The following is a 20,000-nucleotide window of genomic DNA, read 5'->3' as shown; positions in this document are numbered from 1 at the left end:
TCAACCAAGACCCTCACACGTAACATTGGCGACCTTGCGTAGAATCTAAAGTACATTTTAGAGAAAGAATCTGGAGAAAAGGAAATTAAAATTACATTAATTCCAAAAAATAAAAGTCAGATATCGAACTCCATTTCATTCTTCCAAACAAGGAACGAGGCATAATAATAAGCAGTAAAGAGAATAGTATAACAAGTGTAGCGAGAATTAGCGTAGGAAGGGGTGCAACTCGAGAGCAGAGAATCACAATTTGTGTCGTTACTAAGGCCGAATCGCGGAGCCCAGTTCATATACACAAAGTAATGTAGAAATCGCGTCGGCAATTCCGATCGTTATTGTTTGCATATAGCGGAATCATTCAAAACCGTGTCAGTGAAGTAGCAAACGAACTGAAATAGTAATTTTACAATAAAGGTACCGTTCAACAACGTAAATTTACGCAGGCAGGCTAGCATTTCTCTTTTCATTCTTTTGTTTAATGTCCGGGTGAGAATACGATAACAAAAGACACAAAGTTGTTGGTAATTTAGTTTTCCATCCGTAACGTAAAACGCTATGCATGAGTGGTATATTTAAAGTAAAATCTGGATACCTGCATTTGTTGCGTTGTTTTGAATTTGTTTGAAAAAGAAAATACCCGCCATCTTGGATCCCTCCGCCGTGTTCGCGCGGTTGTTTTGAAATTGTTCGAACTGTTTGTGAGAGAACGGCCATTTTGGGGTTTCCTTCGCCGCCCGAGGTTGTTTTGAAATTTAGGCCTAACGGGACCTTGGCCGCCATCTCAAAGACCTTGTTATTGTGACCTCGACTCTGCTCCCCGCCACTCTTGGGGCATACTTTTTTTTTTTTTTGCTTTTCGTAGCGACCCCACCTCGCAATATCTTAGCTAGAAAAAACCAAAAGATAATTTAGGCAGGGAAAGATAGGCCTTAGTTAGGAGTACCATAACAAGTTCCTACGAATACCTGCTATAAAAATCATATAAAGAAAATTTAAAATTTTTACGATAAACTTTTGTGACGTCGGCTCCCGGGAAAATTAAGATAATAAAGTAATCCCTAAGGAAGCCAAGACGACGCATCTATATCATTTTATTAAGATCCATGCCATTGTGCATGTATAAAATCTTTGTTTACATGTTCTCAAGCAGCAAGAAATTCGCTGATTGAAAATCTCTCTCTCTCTCTCTCTCTCTCTCTCTCTCATTCAAGTAAGCATTCCTAACCTAAGTGTACGTGACCCTCTTCAAAGAAAGAACGGCCGACACTAGGCTAATTAATTCAATACAATAAACCAAATAAAAGAAACACCTCTGTCCCACAATAGATGAGGACAAGTTAAGAGTACTTACGATACAGTGATAAACTGTCGGTCACGAGTGAGGCCTGCTATCCAGACCGAAAGCCAACAGTAGTTTTCACCCTCTGAAAAAAGAAGGGGCCAGCACTGGGGCCGGTACTAGGACCAGCCACTCACGAGGATCTTTAAAGAAAAAAAAAAAAAAAAAAAAATTCACTTTATTCCACAGTGCCAATAATTTGCAGCACTGTCATCACTGGAATAGCTTACTTCTCTCTCTCTCTCTCTCTCTCTCTTTACCTTCCCTTTCTCTCTCATTCGATTGTTGCACTCTGCAGGGGTGTAGAGTGCCTTTCCTCCCATATAGCCTAGTTGGACTCCAGTAGAGGGTCCCTAGGAACACATTGGCACCCTAAGTGCCACTAAAGCAAACAAAAGGGAACACAGAAGAGAAGGTTCTTCTGGGACCTAACCTGCACCAGTGCCTAGGGATACTGAGTGCCACCAGTGTGACCTGTACACGGCACACCCAAACTACAGTGCCACCTTTGAAAGGGGTGCCACGTCATTGAAGAGACACTTCCTCGCTGCCCAAGTACGCCCAGTCGACCGATTAGACGCCCTTCCCACCAGAACCATGGCAGCAGAGCATTATAAAACCTTCCTGGGGCTGGGGACGGCGGCAGGTCTCACCGGCTTGGAACTTACCACCTGGGTTAAGGAGCAAGTGGATGACTTGGCCAAGCGGAGAAGGAAGAAAGACTCGAGCAGAGGAAGTATGAAGAAGAGGAAGAAGGGTGTATGAAGCCGAGCAAAGGCAATATGAAGAGGAAAGAGAAGAAAGAAGGAGACAACATGAGTTAGCCTGCAAGGAAACTGAGTTAGCCCTAAAGGAGAAGGAGCTCGAGCTTGAGAGAGCGAAAATGGAGAATGCAGAAGCTATGGCTAGCCATCAAGCCTCCAGTCCTACACCTGCTGCATCAAATGCTCCAATTTCGAGCATCAATTCCCTAGTCCCCAAGTGGACTGAGGACGAGCCAGAAGCATGGCTGGAGGAGATCGAGGCTCTTTTCGATAACTACAGCACCACGGAGATGGAGAGAGCCTTAATACTAGCCAAGCATATGGAGGGAAAAGCCAAGGCAGCGCGCTCACTGGAGAAGAGCCAGAGAGGCAGCATGGCGGAAGTTCGTAGAGTCATTACAAAGGCCTACGAGATAACCCCAGAAAAATGGAGACAACGGTTCCGAGGTCTTGCCAAGGAAGTCGGCTGGTCTTGGACAGAATGGGCATGTCACAAAACCCAGTCCGATGCACGCTACTGGTTTGACTCCTTGGCCTGCACGACGTTTGAGGATCTCTTCAATCGGACCATGCTAGAAGACCTTTTCCAATGTGTGCCAGGGCCCTTGCGGTATATCTTAACGATAAACAGCCCTCCACACTTATGGAAGCTTGTCGCATGGCTGATTCGTGGAAACCTTCAATCAGTCGCATAGCACCTCTCAGAAGCGAATCATCCCTCCGCCTACCTCTCGAACTCCACTGCCCGAAGAATGGACTGCCTAGCAAGACCCTGTGCAACTATTGCAAGAAGGGGGCCACGCTGAAGCTGAGTGCCGATACAAACTCGGCACTAATAAGCAGCCTAACCCTACCAGCCAGAACTCCGCTCCCGATTCATCCGCTCAGCCCTCTCCTCCAACAGTTACTGCAGGCCACCGAGCCCATCCAAAAGGCCCAGTGCAAATCCTGTGGGGCTGCTAGCCACTACAATGCTGGATCTCCGGCCTGTCCACATCATGTCCCCACCACCAAATTTGTCAACCTAATCAGCACTTCATTCTCTGCGGCTGGTCCACACTGATCCTTTACCCCGAGAGACTGGAAACCCAGTTCATCTCGGTGGCCCCTCTTCAGAGCACTAGCCTGCCAGTGACCCTTCCGGTCACAGTAGACACTGCGGCAGACATTAGCCTGATCACTAGGGCCCAAGTGCCAGCCGGTGCCATGGTTGACGAAGAAACCCGGTGGGAAATGAAGTGGATAGAGGGCCACACCATCACCGTTCCCACGGTCCAACTCCAGGTAATGACACCTTGGGGCACGATACCCCACCGCCTCGGCGTGGTAGGTGGAATTCGGCCCGGAGTGGTCTTCTTGTTGGGTCGGGATCTTCTCTGCGAAGCCCGTCACCAACGCCACTCCACAGCCACGCTACCTCCTCCACGGAGGCCCCATCTAAAACTCCCAACCATGACAAACCTCCACCTTCCGCCCACCAAAGTGGTCCGCGGAAGGGCACCACCCAACCTATTCCAGGCCTAGCCCTCCAATCGCGAAGGGCTGGCCCACCAAGAGGTCTTCCTCCGCGAAGAGAGATTCAGGAGGAGCAGTACCGCTGCAGGACGTGCAAGCGGGCAGACCACTCCACAAATTGGGAGGGCTGCCCAACCAAGCAACGCCCAGCGGACGCCCCCGAACAAAACTCACCGAGAGGCTACGATCTCCCGCTGGGGCAGGAATCTCTGCCGCAGCCAAACCCAAGTCGTCCGAGAGGTATTGCACCTCCGGACCCCTTGTCAGGCATGCCTGACCCTCAACTGCTGCCAGTGCCACTTGCGAGCACTGAGCAGTGCCAGACTCCGTCCCGCCACGGACGTTGAGCTACCAATGGAAAAAGGCCCCTATGCCGGTCTAAATCATGAGGCGAATCCTCCTCCGGAGATTTAGGATTCCCCATGCAGTTGATCATCGCGACTGGAGAGCCTCCAGCACCCGAAACTTCTTCTTCTTCTTTGCAAAATTTGAATCCAGGGGATGAACCCCTGGAGGATCGAAATGGTACCCCTCCCTTGGAAGACCAGGAACTGGCATCCTCGGACGCAGAAGTCGAGATCGCTCTCGCTCCGGTTGTCGCAGCAGCCGGAGTAGGGAGTCCTCCCGCAGCTTTTTGCAGTTGCCCCTGACTTCGCGCCCCGCTAGCCCTTCTGGCCTGTCCCGGAGTCGGTGCTCTCATCACCTGCTAGGCCAGCTACTGATAGGCCTTGGAGGAACCCGAAGAAGAAGAAGAAGGGGCGGAAGAGAGCCCAGTAGTTGCCGAGCTATACGCTCATCCTGGCACTAGTGCCCTCTCGGCACAGTGCCCTAACATCTAAGAGTGATCCTGGCCCCTTGCCCAGAGAAGGTAGCCAGTGTGATCTCTTCCTTTCATTGTGCATAGCCTAGGCCACCTTAAAGTACAGTACATCAATTTAGTAGCCTTGTTCTTTCCACTTACCACCGAGCCGCAGTAATCATGTAAGTAGCCTAACTAATTTCAGTAATCTTAACTATTGTGAAACGAGCCACGATGCTCGTGACACGCATGGCCTAAGACCTCAGTGAGGCACCCATTTATCATATGAGGCAACCCTCATGAATTAACTAGTAAATTTTAATTGTATTAAAAATAAACCATGTTGTAATTTAGTTAGAATATTAACTCTTATGTTGGTGCTACGGTCGGGTTAGGATAGGTTAGGCTAGGGAATATCATAGAATGTACCACTAGACTAGGTCTAAAACACATCATGATTGTAGGAGGTAGCCTATAATAACCGTGAGCACCTTCTAGTACTATTAGAATTAGGTTAAGTAGTGATTATAGCTCATATCCTATCTAGGTTAGGTAGTTCTGTAGCTAGGTAGGCTAACCAGGACTAATCTGCTCAGGGAAGGAGAGTAACCTACGAGAGGCGAACAGCTTGTTTAGTATAGACCTTCACGCCCGAAAAGGGAGTGAAGGCCCTCTTAAGGGGGAGCTTTTACAAATATTACTGCTGTTCGCCCTCGTAACTTTTGATTGTAAAAATATCAGCCTGACTGAGACCGGGAAAAGACGTTGTCTATATAGGAGCATCTTCAGTTCAAACCTTAACGTCCGTTGGAGAACGGGATAGGTAAGTTAGGCCTTTTACCCTATAGGAAAATTTCCATATTCAACCTTAAAAATAGGTGGTCCTAAGGTCCTTTTTTTTTCTTTTACCTGTCTCTCGTGGCGAATGTTTTAACAAAGCAAGAACGCCTGGGCATGACTGATAGGCCTGTTTTTGACCCAGGCCGGTCAGGGAACTTCAGAGAGAACCAAGCTTTCGGAGAGATAACATGTCCAGTTGGACCTCTTCCCCCTTTCTTTGTCTATTATTCTATTAGTGAGGTGAAGAAACAATTGCAAGAACTCCACGTCGGTCGTTGATGCGCACAACGTTCGTCCTAAGGTAAAGTCGCTTTTTGTTCAAAACTTCGCCATTCTTTTATCCTTTGTTTCTGTATTTCAAATTTCCTTTGTTCCCCCTTCAGCCACCACTTACGGTATATGTGTTTTACAAAGTCTAGATTAAGCCTAATTATTATATTGTTAGCTTCAACCCCATTATTCCAGTAAAATACCTAGGATTTAGGGTAAGCAAAATCAGGTTAAATCTCGATGCTTTTGTATGCCTCAAGGTCCGAATGTTTGGAAGAACCGTTGCGTTTAAAATCAAATTCATCTCAAATATTCTTTGTTAAGGTTAATAACCCTTAACTGGCGACCTTTGGCTAATTAACGTCTGTCTTTGAGGTTAACTTTTGGCTTCAAGTGGCAGGTTACGTGTAATCTTGGTTTGCAGGGCCGTAAAAATTACGTAAATTGAATAATACATGATCAACCAAGACCTCACATAACAATATATATATATATATATATATATATATATATATATATATATATATATATATATATATATATATATATATTTGGTATAAATTGATATGACTGCATCAAAAGGTCACTTGGCAGTGCATACAGTAAACCGGATTTTTTCACGATTTATGGACTCATTCGAGATTTCTCTATGGAACGTCTACCCATTATTTGCGGAAAATTCACCCATTCACGGTATTTTTCATTGAGAGATATTCACTAATTACTGTATTTTCATATCATTTTGATGACTAAATGCACTTTTTTGATAAAACAATTAAAAGACTCAGGTATAAGCATTTCTAGAGGGGTTTTTCTTGTGTTTAAACTAACAAATAGGCAATTCTAAGTGTTTTTAGAGGGTTTTAAGTATGCAAAGTGGATTCTAACTATTTGCACCTGGGTGTGCCAAGTTACGATCCCCGCTAATATGGGGGATCTTACTGTATCTGTACTTACTCTGCATTCTCTCTCTCTCTCTCAGGTCTACAGCAAAACAAGCTTTACCCAGAATAATTTACTTGACAAAATCTAACATAAATAGACTGCAAAAAAAGATGAAATAAAATGGAATATTGAAATAAGAGATGAAATAAAATGGAATATTAAAGTTCCCAAATTATCAATCATATTACAGTCTTTAGTCTGTAACTCGCAACAGGTCAAAGTAAAATCAAAGTTCAGTACATTCCCAATGAGTACGTCTTTGTCTCATTCAGCAAAACATCTGAAGAAGTCAAATAAATCTTTATTAACCCAAATCGCATAAAATAAAGACATTGGAATTCCTCCCATGTTACTTATAAAGTACACACAATACAATACATGATTGGAAATGAAAAAAAGACAAATATAAATGAAAAACAGCAAAGTTTACATTTAATCGATAAAGCACGAAATTTCTTCAACATAATGTTCAATGCGGTTTTTAACAGCAAAGTTTAACAAATCTTAAAATCACAAATAAATTCCACCGAAATCCAACATTTCGGCGACCATCAAAACATCACTGAAGACCTCTAATCAAAATTTTACAATGCTGGTCTTCAAATGATCCTCTTTTCCATAACTAATTTTTCCTTCACAAACAAGGGACTCACCCAAAAGAAAAATGTGTGTGTATATATACACATTTCCATATAATATATGACATTTCCTATATATATATATATATATATATCTGACATATATATCCCCTGGATTATGTATATTCAATAAGACCTGGCATCAAAATTTTACTTAATTAGGAAATGTATTCTAACAGCTTAACATCCTCCATATCGTTTTGCTAGATTTTTGATATAAAGATCCACACATATTAATTAAATAATCACTGTGTGTGTGTGATGTGTGTGTGTGTGTGTGTGTGTGTGTATATATATATATGTATATATATATATATATATATATATATATATATATATATATATATATATATATATATATATAAATATATATATATATATATATATATATATATATATCTATATATATATATATATATATATATATATATATATATAGTGTGTGCATCAAACATTTGTTTAGTTAAGATGGTGATTGTTAAAGGCAAGTATTAATTAATGGTATGTGAGAGAGGTGGAAATAATGAGCAGGAAGAAGGGTATTGCTGGTTTATTCATGGAACGAGCCGCTTATAAAGCGGGATGCAGACGCTCATGACATCGTAGAGACCGTGGGTACAAAAATATTTACAGGTGACTTGAGGTCAAACTAATTTTGTTACAAAAACAGACAGATTCATGCAGAAAACACAATGATCAATAATGTTTACAATACAACATAAATGATTCGTTATTTGTACATAAAGCATGTTCATAAGTTAGGCAGATATACATTTACAATTTGCAAGTGTGGTGATAAATATATGTCCGAGCGACCTAGGTCAATGTGAAGGCACCAGAGAAAACGGGATGTTCACTACAGAGAATGCATTGAGCAGGGACTTTGTAGCATACTCCTCCCAAAAAGCCAAAGACGGAGGCAATGTCTGACCAAAGTAGGTATCTGCTAGGGCGCTGAAGGGGCCTCGCTTGATGTTAACTGGGGAGGGTGGTCGCACCCTCGGTGTCCTCGGGAGTGGTGTGTTGGGGTGCCCTATTGCCCAGGTTTCTGGGTCTTGGGGACACCCACACCTTTTTCCGCTCGGGGCAAACTGGGGTGCCAGCTCCTGTAGGGGTGGGTTTGGGGCCACCTGCTTCTGTCCTTTCCAGAAATGCAGGTTTGAGGCGATCCACGGATATCCAGTCTTTACGTCCATGGATGGCTCAACAAAACACCTTTGTGTTCCTTTCCAGCAGAAGGAAAGGTACCCTGTGTGGGCAGACGGCGCTCATGTTCCTGATGAAGACGTGGGTGGCGGAGAGAGTGTGAGGGCCATGAAGGGGGACGACGTGTCGGTGAATGTCCTCTGGTAGAATCTTTACTTTCCAACTCTGTTGGCGGAGCCTCTGTTCCCTATGTCATCTCTGTCCTCTGTGACGAGTTCCCCGGGACTACCAGGGTCTCCCCGTAGACTTTTTCCGCTGAGGGGTCGCCGTTGGCTCTGGGGGTGGTTCTCAACCTGAGGAGGACCCAGGCAACTGATACTTCCAATTGTCAGAGAAGCAACAAGTCATGAGGGACGCCTTCAGGGACCTGTGGAACTTTTCACCATTCCATTGGCTGTGGGGTTGTAGCTGGTGGTGCTGTGGTGAGTGGTCCCCATCAGGCGTGCCAGGGCAGTCCACAGCTCAGACAGGAAAGCCAGGCCCATGTCTGTCGTTATCTCGTGTGGGACACCGAACTGGCTGATCCAGCTGGAGAGGAGGGCTTCTGTGCACACGCTGGAGGTGGCTTCTTCCATGGGCGTAGCTTCGGGCCACCTGGTGGAGCTTTTGATGACAGTTAGAACGTACCTAGTTCCTCCTGATGCGGAAAGAGGATCCACCACGTCGACATGTATGTGCCTGAAGCGTCTCTTTGGTTGGGGGACTCGCCGATCCCTGATTCGGTGTGTCGTACTACTTTGCTGGCCTGACACTGCATACACTGCCTTGCCCAGGTCGTCACGCCCTTCCAAATGCCATGCCAGATGAACTTCTCTCCTTCCGGATGGGTGGGAGAGGCCATGGATGACGCCGAAGACCAGCTGCCTGGAGGCGGGCATCAGGGGACGGGGTGGCGGTACCGACGTCGCTCAGCAACGCACCCGTCTGAGCCGGCGAAGGCACGTCTCTCCACTTTAGCGCCGTGACAACTGTACAGTAGGCTGGGGTCTCAGGGTCGGCAACCTGTTCAGGGCGAGGTCCCATAGTCGATTCTGAGTTGTACTAAATTGATCTCGATCCCGAGAGGGCGCCAGCTAACGGGTTCTTCCTGCCGGGGAGGTATTTGATGGTGCAGGTGGACTCCACGATGGCCGCGAGGTGCCGCTGCTGCCTAGCGGACGATGTATCCCCTCGCCGTGAAGGTGTGGTTCAGCGGCTGGTGGTCAGTCCAACGTTGCGTGAAGATGCGCCCTCCAGGAGGAACTTGAAGTGCCATACCGCCTGGTATGCTGCGAAGAGTTCCTGGCCGAAGGTGCTGCAGCGGGACTTGGTGGGGTTTAGCCTCCTGCTGAAGAAGGCGATGGATTGAGCGACCCCACTGATGACTTGTTCTAGGACAGCTCCGCAGGCGACGTTGCTGGTGTCTGTCATCAGTTGTTGCTTTTGGCAAGGCCTTTTGTCTTGAGAAAGGCCACCATGGTCAGGTATGGTGTGAGCAATCCCCAGGATGAACCTTCTGTAGTAGTTGGCCATCCCGAGGAATTCTTGTAAGACCCTGATGGAGGTAAGTGTGGGGAACTTCTCGACGGCCTCGATATGATTTGATATACACTGGGTGGATGCCTCTTTATCATCTCGTGACCCAGAACTCCACCTTCTCGACGCTGAAGGTGCATTTGTCAAAAGACGACGAGGCCACTTTCTTGCAGGCTATATGTAAAGTCCCCGTCAACGCTTTGTCTGTAGTGAACATCCCGTTTTTTGAAGGGAAGAAAGGGCAGGGGATTAAGAATCTCCGTTATTATATTATTTCCCTTGGTAATAGCAAAGCCCGCACCTCCCTCTTCTGCTGGTGGGATGGCCTCTTCTGTTCGAAATAAATGATGGGTGCCGTGGTGGGGTCCTCTGGCAGGAGGCAGTAGGCAGTGTGTGTGGGCGTGGTCGCCTGCTTGGCCACCTTTATGGAATCCATCAGCTGCTTGATAAACTAATTAACCCCTGATCAGGTCCTCACCAGCAAGGTATAAGTGCCCATGCTATGCCCACAGACCTCCGTCAGTAGCTGCTGCAGGAAGATCTCCCTTTTACAGGCTGATTTCTTGCACCTGCTGTTGCTGTCAGTTTTGGGGGAGGAGGAGGTCCTGCAGGGCGTGCCACGTTTCCAAGAGGTTTCCTCCTGCCGGGGTTGAGGGCGAGGTCGATGCGTGGGCAGCTTTTGTCTCGAGACCGGCAGGAGCAGGTCTTGACAAGTGTGGACTTTAGTTCCTGGAAGATGGCGGTGCACCGTGCCATTAACCAAGGGGTGACCTTCCTGTATATCTCTCCGGGGAGGGCGTTGATGGCGATAATCTGCCTTCAACACCTGGTCCGTTAGGGCTGCAACCCTGAACTGTCCTCAACCCTGTAGAACCAGGACGCTGCGTTCTCCCTGGTAAATGGCAGTAGTCTTATGTTAGGCCGCCTTTGGTTTGGTTTGACAGGGGGTTCAAGGGGGAGTGGGTACCGGTGTGGAGGTGCGCAAGGGAGAGGGGTTAATAATAGGGAGGCGCCTGCCTCCGAGAGGTTCATAATAATTTGTATGTGGTTAGGGATGTCCGTGTCCATGCTCATTTCGCCTCTAATGAGTGTGAGGGATATACTACGCCAATAAAAACGCTGGGGAAGCGCAGTGGTCTCCGCTAATGATGCTGGCCACCTGCCAACGAGGGTCAGTTAACGCCCAAACGCTTTTGTTAGAGTGCCGTAATTAGTCCGTTAGGGGCGGAGGAGGTTCATCGGGCCAAGACTAGTCGCCGTGTGGGTCCGTTAATGGCTCTGGGAACCATTCCCGGGGTCACCACTGTGAGAGAGGTACAAAATAATGTGCAGGAAGACAAGTACTGCTGGTTTATTCATGGAGCGAGCTGCTTATAAAGTGGGATGCGGATGTTCTCATTTCATATCGCAGAGGCTGCGGGTACAAAGATATTTACAGGTGACCTGAGGTCAAACTAATTTGTTACAAAAACAGATTCATGTAGAAAACACAGTGATCAACAATGTTTACAATACAGCATAAATGACTTGTCATTTGTACATAAAGCATGTTCGCTTAGACAGATAATACATATACAATTTGCAAATGTGGCGACAAATATATGGCCCGGGCGACTCCAGGTCACTGTGAAGGTACCGGAGAAAACAGGATGTTTACTACATAGAACAGCAACATAAATGAGCGGGACTTTACCATGTTCCTCTTTTTTTTTTGTAGACCTGACAAAGCCAATCTTTTTTATTTAACCTCCCTTTAACCATAATTATGTACTCAATGTTAATCACTGATTTGTAAATCATGTTGCTTAGCAGATGTAATTTTAAATCCTCCCAATTCATACACTGTGAATATAGTCACTACAGAGAACGGTGTACTTTTTTTTTGTTTGCTTTTGAGAATGGTCTAAACCTCACATATAATTTTGAAATTTATTTTATTTCTAAACCTCCCATAGCAAACAGGATGGAAGCAGAGAAACGATTTTTTCACAAAAAACAAAAAAGACGAAATCAACATATGTGGATATTTGATGGCGAAGGATAAAAACAGAAACGATTCTTGTTACTGGTGATGTGAATTTCGTAAATTTGATAACTGTAAAGGCAGAGCAGGTACTAAACTTGTAAATGGAAAGCATTCATTAACAAATTTGTTGAACACAATCACTCTCCTTTCACAAGTGCTGCTAGTGTTGCAAAAAACCATACACGAGGTGAAAATACAATTTGTACAAAATCAACAAGAGATCGACCACATACACAATTTCAAATTACTCATTCAAGTACCTGTCTCTGCTCCTCCAAATATTGTACTGTCTACCTTCAAAAATTTATTTTAATTAAGAAAGACAATAAACTGGATTAGGCACATGAGAACCAAGGTCATTAGAAGAAGAAATGAGCATCCTACCAGAACTTAAACTTCCATCAAATGGCAATTCATTTTTGGCAAGAGGATGACAGACTTTTGGTAAATGTGGTGACTACAGCCACAAATTTGAAGAGATTATGAAAAGCTCAATACTGGACCATGGATGGTACTTTAAATGACAGCTCCTATACTATTTTACCAGTTGTACACAATTCATGCACCTGGGGATACTGGAAATCGTAGGGATCTTTCCACTTGTGTTGCTTTAATGACTGGGAAACGTAAAGACTAGGTTAATAAATAATATACAGATGGTTTTGCAAGCCAACAGCAAACTTTGTTTTTTCCATTTAGGACAAACAGTGCTTATGTCAAGAATTTAATCGACTGGATTATCAATTTGCTACAGCAAAGACAGATGAACTTTAGTTTAATAATTTCGTGTCATTTATTTGCCTGTTCATTTCTTCCATCAAATGAAATTCCGGAAGCATTTTGAAGTCTTAAAATCTTATTTGCCACAAGAAGCGGACGATGTTATTATATGGTTTGAAAATAATGACGACTCGGACGAATAAGAAGGCATTTGTTTAAAAGGGTGCTGTCGTCCGATAATACATCATTTTTTCCTCCTATTATTTATGTAGTCAGTACATGACTGTCATGGAATTATGACTTCCACGCAAGAGAAATGCAGTAGCAGTGATGGCACAGATGGGAAAACGTCATTGGAAGAGCTCATATTGGGCTTTCAAAAAATTCTGACTCCATTCTCAAAATGGGTGCAGGGTGCCACAGACAGTGCCTAGGGGTGCCACAAGATTTTCATAAATTTTGTCTTGGCTAGATTATGTCAATGAACATGTAAAAAATACATGTCCCGGGTGACAGAAGCCCTCATATAATTATTATCAGGTGTGTCTACCTAATTATGTTTATCTAATTCTTCTGATATGCACTTGTTTTGTACAGTATATTTCTGGCAAATGTGTACTGTGTGATGATTTTGATTAGAGTATGGATAATAATTTTACTCAGAGAAATAAGAAGTTAATTCATGAGATATGGTGGGATGGTGAAGAAGGGGTGCTATAATAATGATTACACTATTGGGGTGCCACGCCACAATTGAAGAGTTACTGTGATAGGAACAGCAGCAAGTCAACAACCAAACTGAATGCTGTTGCATACTTTGCAGTGAAAAATCTCCACAAAAAAAGGAAAACAAAAAAAATGATTCGTGAAGAGTGGATCACCAAGGTGATGAGTGAACGTGAACGTCAAAATGTTTTAGATTATCTTCGTGGAACAGCACACAATTTATCTCTTTAATAAATTTTGTAATTCTTTTAACAAATTTAGAAATAAATTCTTCAACGCACTTTTAAGTATACATCTGATACATTCATTCAAGTGTGAAACCTATATTTTAATTATATATTTAATACCATTATCATTTAAGAAAAGAAAATCAAAATGTATGTTTTTGTTGGGATTTTGTATATATATTTCTCCAATATAGAAATCCGTACAGCTTGACAGAACCAGACAAATTTTGCACACAGCTGCGAAAGATTTTCAACTCAAAAAATTCCAACCCTACCCCGTGACAGACATACAAAAACAAACAAATTAAATGAAGCTTTTGTTTTGATGTCACTTTTTCCTTCAGTTTTATGGGTTTCTTCTCATTTTTCACCTGACATTCCACCTTCTCTTCTGACACTGCCTTGATTAACCTACAACAATAAATCCCCTATAACATTAATTTTTTATCATAATTTAAGTGAATGTTGATCATAAATTATGACAATAATTAATTGTTTATTACCTCAATAAAATCTACATTGAAAACCTAAATCAATCATTTCTTTCTGTAATAAGTGAAACGCAGTATGTGGATGCGTAGTAGTGGTTTAACACAACGATTTCAGGCAGCAGAAACCTCCACCAAACACTCTCTCTCTACACTTTGGAGCGAAATCTATTTCTATTTCTGGGATTTATAGTAAATTATTACTTAAAAGAGAACAACAACAATTCATATGCAAAAGTGGAAGGCAGCATCTGTAAAAGGATTGAAAAAACATTTTTTGGTACATATAGTATATAAGTTGAGATGATACATCAATTTACCTCAAATTATTTCATAACTGTAATACCTACTTCTTTGCAAGAGCAACTGCCCATAAAAAGAATATATATAGAAAACTAACTGTTAATTTTGTATACGCGACATCTGGCAACCGCTTAATCATGCAAAAAGCCATAATCTCGTTATTTGCCCCCACCCCTTCATACGTACGGCTGAAGACGTTATGTGGTATAAGTATATAAACCCATTCCCTTTTTTTCTGCATATGGTGTTAAAATGGTCCAACACACCATCCTACGTCACTTATTACATGACCACCAACATCATGTAGCAAGAACAACACGTTATTGGCTTTGCTGGAATAATCAAAATATCACCTTGGGCACTCTAGCAGTTGGAATTAATTATCGCTTCAATGGTGAACAAAAAAAAAAAAATAAATAAATAAATAAATAAATAAAACGTCAAAATGTTTTACTCATCTGCATGCAGAGGATAAGTTCCTTTTCCAATTGCTTGGTAGCAATTACCTGAAGATAATGACTGAAAATTCTAGATCAAAACTTTACAGGAATGTAGATCATTACATTTGGAAATCTTTTCCAAAAGGAACTTGGAGGGTATATGTATTAGCTGTAAATGGGGATTAAATATACAAATGGCTAACTCTGAAAAGCTCACAGCTTACACAACACGTCAATTCATACCTTTTCCTGAGGTAATCATACACAGTAAGGGATAGTATTCCCATCATTTAGGAAAATAAAATTATTGCTTTATAACATTATATATTAGGAATGATATACTGTATAATAATTTCTATCCTTTACCAACGCATATTTATTCAAAACAATAAATAATTTTTGCCCATTACACAGTCATCCATAAAATTGGACCTCCAAGAACAGAAAGATTTTGTTTAATTCATGATAATGTATTGCATGAATTGACCAAATTTACAGATGTTGCACGTGGTAACTCTATAGACAATTTTTGGTACATATAGTTAGGGAATTTGATGTCAGTGTAAAGATAATGAGTTGTAATTTATTATGTTATGTTAAAAGTCCCATAAAAAGAATATCATGGAAACTGTTAAATATATACATATATAATAAATATATATATATTTATATATATATATATATATATAAATATTCCCTATTTGCGTATGGTGTTGAAATGTTAGTGTCCTGTATATATATATGATTAGCTACATCATATATATATATATCTCATCTAATACTGTATATACACCTGGCACTCCAGCAGGTTTTACGACGGTTCGCCATTTAAAAAAAAAAAAAATCACTGCATCCGAGGTTCCGACATTGCTTGTCAAATATATTCATCAGAAATTATTTCAAAACTTACGAATGTAGATCATGTATCTTTTCCAAAAGGAACTTAGGGTAAATGTATTAGTTGTAAATAGGGAAATATAAATGGCTAACTCGAAGAAATATAACATGGCAATTCAAAACGGCAGAATAATCATAATTTGAAGGTTTTTTTTATGTAAAACTCAATAATAATGATAGTTTACATCGTTTTCAATGCACCCAGATTAAAAATAAATAAGGTTTTCTTATGATTTTTACGATTTTTTTAATTCACGATTTTCCGGCTTACGATGATTTTTACGGGTTACGAACGCTATACACAATTCTAGAACGGAAATTTGATGTCAAACCGGGGACTGCCTGTATATATCTAATTATTAGTACCTGTATCTACTGTTTATATATATATATTGCATGAGAGAGAGAGAGAGATGTAGAGTATATATAGATAGAGATTAGAGAGAGATAGAGAGAGAGAGAGAGAGAGAGAGAGAGAGAGAGAGAGAGAGAGAGAAAGCTATATATATATATCTCATCTATATACTGTATATATACATCTAATAATAGTACCTGTATCTACTGTTTATAGAAGCGTGTACATATGAGAGAGAGAGAGAGAGAGAGAGAGAGAGAGAGAGAGAGAGAGAGAGAGAGAGAGAGAGAGAGAGAGAGAGAGAGAGAGAGAGATTAGTTAATAAGTGGTGGAGCTACATAAAGAATTCCAGTCTCCAAGAATATGAATGTTCCGGGTTAAATCGAGTTGTGCTTATTTAAGAAATGAATTGAATTGTTTTTGTGGTTGACGTAATAACGTTAATATTCAGAAAGGAGTCGGTTTAATCCCGGACCTATTTCCATCATTGTGCACTTCGCAATACTTTTTTTTTTATTTATTTTTTATTTCTTTTGACTCCTCTTTTTTTCTACTTCTTTTGTTATTCATTATTCATCTTTGTGTTACTGCTCCATTTGTTGTTTCATTTTTCATGTGATGAGTATTATTGCTCATTAATTTTTTTTTTTATGGATGGCATCCAGATATATTAATTTTCATTATTCATGTGATGAGCATTATTACTTTTTTTTTTTTTTTTTTTTTTGTTAAGGATGGCATCCAGAGATATTAATTATTAAGTCTTCAGTGGACCCTGAAGCAGTATTTCCAAGCTTCACACTGATGATTTTTCTAACATTTGTAAGTAAAGAGAATAATGGTGAAATAAAACGTTGAATTCACATCTTCATCTTCAGTGAAAAACCCTGAGTTTAAGAGGATCAGAAACTCCTTCCCAACATTCAAAAGACGGTTTGATTGAGAGACAATACAGTGCTCGTGAGATTGCCTGGGTCTTGGGGGTATTGTGGAGCCCTACAAGTGTGACTACACCACCAGGCACACAGAGCTAGCTAGCTCGCGCAGCTCTCTCTCTATCTATTTATCTATATATATATATATGTATATATATATATATATATATGTATATAAAATAAATACTACTGTTATATATATATATATATATAAATATTATTATATTATTATACATATACAATATATATATATATATATATATATATATATACATTATATAGTATATTACATACAAATATTTTTATATACATACATATATATTATAAATATAATTATATAAACTAAATTGGATGTTAAACGAAACCTTTGGCTTATTATCTAAGAACAAAAAAGGCAGAGTATGTGACAAAGTTCATGGATGCATGTTTGTGTACATACCGGGTATTACGTATGTGTGTGTGTGTGTTGATTTCCTTCCTCTTTTCCTATTTAAAGGTTCCAGTAGCAGGACCATTGCCTTCCTTTCACCTTTAAACCATTGGTCATCCAAGGCGGAATTCTCTCCATACCGGTCATGTGCCATCTTTAACAGAATGCAATTCAGCTTGGTTTCCATTTCTTAATTCAGTCCATACGGGTATGGATATCGCTTTACTTCAGATGCGATTATTTTACAGTGCTCGGTATTATGCGCCAAGGATTTCTTGAACATGAAAAAACAATTTAAAAAAAAAATTATTCAAAATAGAGGTTTCCATCACCCACCACCGTAAGGGGGCAGTCCATTAAATGTAAATTGTTTGGCGACATGCACTTTTCCCTTCCCTTTTCAGACATTGGTAACAGTGTTGTTGATTGTATATATATATTTTAGGCTTGTCACTTATGACTGTTGTACATAACTTTTTATTACCATTTACTGGTTATTGGAGATGCCTCGTGGGCTGTTCTTCATTGGAGGGGTGGGTAGAGCTTACTAGCGTTTGATTACTGGTTATCCTTTCTCTTCAGATGCCTGGTGGGCAGGGTTCGGATTCCACAATAAGCTGTGGTCCCGTGGGAACCAGTTGGTTCTTAGCCACATAAAATAAATCTAATCCTTCGGGGGGGGAGAGCTGTTAAATCAGCTCATGGTCCCCAAGATGAGATATACTTTAACTTAATTTGTGGGCAGTAGCCAGTGGGTGGGCTTCAGCCATTTTTGTTGCTAAACTTTAATTTGATGGTCAAACAAACTGCAGTTGAAGGTTTCTAACACAAATGACATGTTTGTTCATAATATTTTGATCCAACTTTCTGTCATCAACTTGTGCATGAAGTGATTGAAACCATAGTCACAGTTTTGAGTAAGTGCAATGCAGTTTGCTACTGCTGCTTAGGGTTAATTTCCAAGGAGAGGGAATGGGATAGGTTGAAATTTTGAAGAGATTTTGGAGGGTTATCAGCCTTTTGTGTTACCGATGATATGCACTATTTTGATATATTTACATGCCAATGAATTAATTGAAAACTGTGCTCTATAATTTCAAAACAGGTTTATTAATTACTAATACAGTACTGTTATTTCCCTTCATTCACATGGATGTATACATTTGAGAACAGTATATTTTACTAATTTCATAACTGGTACAATAGTTGTGTGTAATATTCTTTGACCCTCCCCGAAAAATATCTTGGCACCTCCTAGGTGGGGGGGGGGACCCTTGGAATGCCAGCTACGGCACTGTTGGTGGGGTCTTCAATCGAGACTTTCCGTACCATGTGTCTATAACTAACTGGATTAGAATTAGTGATACATATAATCGAACAAGTGACACATGATGAAGTATAAAACTTACCAACTGCTTCCCTCAAACCTAAGACTTTGTCATTTAAAATACAATTACACCATGGACTTTTCATTCTCCTTGATCTGGATTAATAGTTAGCTCCCAATTTGCTGAGTACATTAAAATCTGATCAAGTAATCGCCATGAAGGGTAAAACCTAAACCCCTTAATCCTGGTAGGACGGTACTCGAGTTGAAGTTTTGCCATGATACTGAAATGCTTTTCTTGTGGGTGTAACTAAAATGCCAGAAGGATAAATATAATGAAAAACAGGTGGACATGACATTTCTTGGTGACAAGACAAGACAACCAAATAAAGAAGCGGTGCTTGGGGTACCGCTTGGGGTGACGGCTTTTCCCAGGACAGAGGCTAAATAATTTTTGACCCTTCTGAAGTTTTGTCTTTTATTTCAATTCACAATTCCACATTCCTTGTCCATTCAGGATTTCACATTGACAGTTTACATGCGAACACAATAGAGAAAGACATCTTGATAAAAAAAAAAAAAAAAAGCTGGGGCAAGAAGGTTGTTGCTACCAAATGTTGAACCACAAGTGACATCAAAATTAGGTCGTGGTAATGAAAAATATTCATAGAATGCTATAAATGTTAATATGAACGCTGTGAGTCTCCAGAGCTCGAAACAGGTACAACTCAATATGACTGATGTAAGAATCTTGTGGGTTTTAAAAAATATTAGCAATTTTTACTTCTCTAGCGGAAATTAATGTTTTACCTAGTACTGCTTGACAAAACACAAGTAAGGCGTCTGTCCAAATTATAAGTTTATAAACGTCATAAAAAATCTGGTTTTCTCATAGTTCTGAATTCTTCCAGCTTAACTGCTACTAACGAGCACTCTGTTTCCCGCATGAAAGTTCCCCTTTACTTCTGTTATTTGGGCATGAAGTGTTCAGTATAACTTCCCCTGTATGTACATGCTTATGACATCACTAAATATTTGCAAACCTAACTACTAACTATTATGCTTCAGATACTCAATGAGTACATTAATTCCCAGGGAGGCATTCAAATCTACTTCACCACTTTGTAAGCCAATTCCAAGGATAAAAAAAAAGATAAAAAAATTTAACATATCAATTAGACCAAGAATGCAAGGCAATGTACATACAAGCCAATTCTATGCCAGAGGCATCACATTATTAAAATAAACTGCTAACTAGGATAAGCTTTGTCAAACTGAATCTTACTCTTAAATCA

At 41.0% G+C, this 20,000-nt stretch overlaps 2 protein-coding genes across 2 annotated transcripts in view; both read right to left on the bottom strand.

The window, feature by feature from the left end:
- LOC136852412 (uncharacterized) overlaps positions 1–20,000 on the bottom strand; it is a 336,382-nt gene that overhangs the window by 252,847 nt on the left and 63,535 nt on the right.
- Positions 19,170–20,000, bottom strand: part of LOC136852372 (uncharacterized) — a 44,993-nt gene continuing 44,162 nt past the window's right edge. The window contains exon 2 of the mRNA XM_067126964.1: positions 19,170–20,000. This exon is cut by the window's right edge and continues 1,896 nt beyond it. The gene's annotated coding sequence lies outside the window, so the exon portion shown is untranslated.

This window comes from Macrobrachium rosenbergii, chromosome 3 (genome assembly GCF_040412425.1).
Source record: "Macrobrachium rosenbergii isolate ZJJX-2024 chromosome 3, ASM4041242v1, whole genome shotgun sequence".
In the NCBI taxonomy this organism is placed as follows: Eukaryota; Metazoa; Arthropoda; class Malacostraca; order Decapoda; family Palaemonidae; genus Macrobrachium; species Macrobrachium rosenbergii.
Note: the sequence above shows the minus strand (reverse complement) of the source record. Positions and strands in the feature narration are given on the sequence as shown.